Genomic DNA, 4449 nt, shown 5'->3' on the forward strand with positions numbered 1-4449 from the left:
GACGAGCGCGTCGAGAGCGGCCTTCATTGACAGCCAATGCGCCGCATGTAGTTTTACTGCCCTCTAACGGTTGGAGGTGAAAAGAGCGGCAGAGAGGGTTAAATTAATTCGTGTTTGAAGAGTTACGCTGGATAAGAGCTGTTGGTGGATGGACGGTGGAACAGTATACAGAGATAATTAAGTTTCTGTCCTTAAAAGCTTTTGCACTCTGAACTATGTTTCCTTTTCCTTAGTGTCTTTTCTTTGCAACTGAACGATTTTCTCAGCCTGTTTCCTGCTCATCTCTATCCCCTTTAGTTCAACTGATGCAACTCCAAAATCTTGCGGCCTTTCAAATTACAAGACACTCCATCAGAGGCCATACCCACAAATATTTTTGAAGGGGCTCGCATCTACTTTAAACTATGAGTCAGGGACAATACCTTTAAGATTCTTAGAAGATAAAAAAGAAAAACGACAACCACAAAAAACAAAGACAAAACAAAAACAACAACAACAAAAGATTCTTAGAAGGCATTTGTCTGAGAGAGTCTACTGTGTACTGACTTAAATCTTTTTGAGGCAGTAGTAACAAAGGATCGTACTGCCCCACCTTTTATTTGATCTTGACCACCCTGGATTTGATATAAACATTTTTTTTTTTTTTTTACTTCAAAACCTTTTGGTGACTGTATAAGCTGGTAATGAGAAAATTTTATTTTCTAACTCTGCAAGCCCTATCTTGTGGAAGTATTTTTTTCAAAATTGTTTGCAAATTTACAGTTCCTTGTTTAGGTCTCTGCCTCTGTGTGTGTGTGTTTCTCACTCTCTTTTTAAACCTTATTATAGATGATTTTAAATTGATACGTTCAGCATTCTACCTGAGATTTACAGTTTCATTAGGCATTTTCCAAGATACCACAAAAGCCTCCATTTGTTTAGCCAGAAGAGAATGTGCCTTTCTCCAGCCTCCAGGAGCAATTTCCTCATTGCTCTCCCAGCCTCCATTAATATTCTTGCTGCCCTTCCAACAGATGTTCACCACCCAGTTACAAGAGCCTGCCACCTGTTTTAACTTTCTATTACAGCAGCTCTCCACTCTTGCTACCAAATGCTGTGTCAGTTATCCATTTCTACATGACAAACCACCCCAAAATCTAGTGGCTTAAAACAGAACTATTCTTTGCTCAGGGTTCGGCCATCTGGGCTAGATTCAGCAGAGCATTTCTTCTGGTCTTTCCTGGAGTCATCCATGCAACTACAGACATGTGGAGACTCAGCTGGGGCTGCCACAAAAGATGACTTTACTCAAATGTCTGTGTCTCTGCTGGAATGGCCAGAATAGCTGAGGCTCACCTGGGAATCTCTCCATGGGGCTTTTCCAGCTGAGTAGCTGGACCTTTTGACATGGTTACTCAGGGCTCCCAGAAAGTGAAAGCAGAAGCATCCAGGCCTCTTAGGGCCTAGGCACAGAACTGAAGCAGCACCACCATCCACCCATTCTAGCTGTCAGAGCAACTCACCGTCAAGCTCAAAATCAAGGACAGGGAAAAGAATGTGTGGTCCAGCTCTAATCCACCTCATTTACCTTCAAAGGAGCCACAGTGAAACTGACAACTTACCTCTCAACAGAAATGATGGAGGCCAGAACCCAATGCAGTGACGTCTTTAAAGTGCTAGAGACTATAAACCTAAAATTCTATATCAGCAAAAAATATCTTTCAGAAATCAAGATGAAATAAAGGTGCTTTTAAATAAACCAAAACTGAGAAAATACGGCACCAAGTAGTTCTTCACTGAAATAAATATTAAAGGGAGTTCTTCAGAAAAGTGTTTCCACATAGAAACATGGGCAACCTGGAAATGTACATCACTGGAAAGGAAAATATAAATGGACATTACCTGCACAAAATAATAATTGTAGGGTCTTGAAAAGTTTCAATTATATGCATAACTAAAATTCATGGTAACAATAACATAAATGATGAAGGGGGAGTATATGACATTTAAAAATCCTAAGATTTGGGGAAACAGATTTGACCCAATGGATAGGACGTTTGCCTACCACATGGGAGGTCCGTGGTTCAAACCTCGGACCTCCTTGGCCCACCCATGTGGAGCCGGCCCATGCGCAGTGCTGATGCGCGCAAGGAGTGCCCTGCCACGCAGGGGTGTCCCCCGCATAGGGGAGCCCCACGTGCGAGGAGTGCGCCCCGTAAGGAGAGCCGCCCAGAGTGAAAGAAAGTGCAACCTGCCCAGGAATGGCGCCACACACACGGAGAGCTGACACAACAAGATAACAGCAACAAAAAGAAAACACAGATTCCCGGTGCCGCTGATAAGGATAGAAGCGGTCACAGAAGAACACACAGGGAATGGACACAGAGAGCAGACAACGGGGGGCGGGGGGGGAGAAGGTAGAGAAATAAATTAAAAAAAATAAATCTTTAAAAAAGAATCCTAAGATTTAATTAGTAGTAGCCAATGAGTAAAAGTAATCATTGGTATTGGACTTTAATATGTAAGAATACATATTAGGCTAACTACTAAACATATACTCTAGGCTGAACTACTAAACATTGTTTTAAAATATAACTTAATAGAATGAAAATGGATAAAATAGAATATTTAATTAATCCAAAAGAAATGAAGAAAGGAAAATGCAAATAAAGTAATAAACAAATATTAAAATAGAAAATATAGACACAAATATATCAGTAATTAGGTGGAAAGAAACTAAATATTTAGTGTGGATTGGATTTCTTTTAAACCCAACTATATGCTGCTTACGAAAAGAGACATGCTTTTAATATTAGGATACAGAAAGGGTGAAAGTAGAAAGATGGAAAATAATATACCATGCAAACACTAACAATGAGAAAATTAGTTTCAGAATAAGTAAACTTTATCTCATCAGTAAAAGTAAACTTTAAAATAAAATGCATTACTAGAGTTAAAGAATTATATTTCATAATGACAAAGAGATTCTATGATAGGTTGAATAATGATCCCTCAAAATATAACCATGTCATAATCTCTGGAGCCTGTGAATGTTACTTTACACGACAGAAGAAAAAAAAAAAAAAAAAGAAGGCTTTGCAGAATTCATTAAACTATGGATGTTGATATGGGGAGATTATCCCAGATTATCTGGTTGGACCAAAACTGCAATCATATGTATGCTTATAAGAGGGAGATTTGACACAGACAAAAAAATTGCTGCCATAGGGATCCGATGTGGCTCAGGCATTTGGGCGCATGCCTCCCACATGGGAGGTCACGGGTTTGGTTTCTGGTGCCTCCTAAAGAAGAAACAGACAGGCGCAAAATCCAATGTTCAAACAGACGAAGGAGTCATCTGGGGGTGGGGGAAGGGGGGTTGCTGCTATAAATGAAATCATTGCTATTGTAAATGGAATTTCTTTTATTTTTTAATTTATTTTTCCTTCCAATTATTCATTGCTTGTGTATAGGAGCATACTGATTTTGGGGTGTTGATCTTGTACCCCTCCACTTTGCTGAATTTATTTATTAGCTTTGTTGTGGAATTTTCAGGATTTAAAAAATATAGAATCAAATTATCTGCCAATAGGGCAAGTTTTACATTTTCCTTTCTAATGTGAATGCCTTTTTTTTCTTTATCTTTTTTTTTTTAAAGATTTATTTATTGATTGATTTCTCTCCCCTTCCTCCCCCACCCCGGTTGTCTGTTTTCTGTGTTTATTTGCTGCGTCTTCTTTGTCCACTTCTGTTGTTGTCAGCGACATGGGAATCTGTGTTTCTTTTTGTTGCATCATCTTGTTGTGTCAGCTCTCCATGTGTGCGGTGCAGCGGCTCTCCTTACGGGGTGCACTCCTTGCACGTGGGGCTCCCCTACATGGGGGACACCCCTGCATGGCACGGCACTCCTTGCATGCATCAGCACTGTGCATGGGCCAGCTGCACACAGGTCAAGAGGCCCGGGGTTTGAACCGCAGACCTCCCATGTAGTAGACGGACGCCCTAACCACTGGGTCAAGTCCACTTCCCTATTTCTTTATCTTGACTTAATTGTTTTGGATAGAACTTCCAGTACAATGTTGAGTAACAGTGGTAACAGTGGGCATCTTTTTCTTGTTCCTGATTTTAAAGGGAAAGTTTTCCATCTCTCACCATTGAGTTTGATGTTAGCGATGGCTTTTTTCATATATGCCCTTTAACATGTTAAGGATGTTTCCTTCTATTCCTAGTTTTCTAGGTGTTTTTTTTTTTTTAATCAAGAAAGGGTGTTTGGGTTTTGTCAAATGCCTTTTCTGCAGCGATTGAGATGCTCATGTGTTTTTTATCTGCTTTGTTCTATCAATGTGGTATATTACATTAATTGATTTTCTTACATTGAATCACCCTTGCATACCTGGGATAATCACCCACTTGCTCATGTGCATAATTCTTTTAATGTGCTGTTGGATTCAGTTTGATAGTTGAAATTTT

Source organism: Dasypus novemcinctus, chromosome 10 (assembly GCF_030445035.2).
Source record: "Dasypus novemcinctus isolate mDasNov1 chromosome 10, mDasNov1.1.hap2, whole genome shotgun sequence".
NCBI classification, from domain to species: Eukaryota; Metazoa; Chordata; class Mammalia; order Cingulata; family Dasypodidae; genus Dasypus; species Dasypus novemcinctus.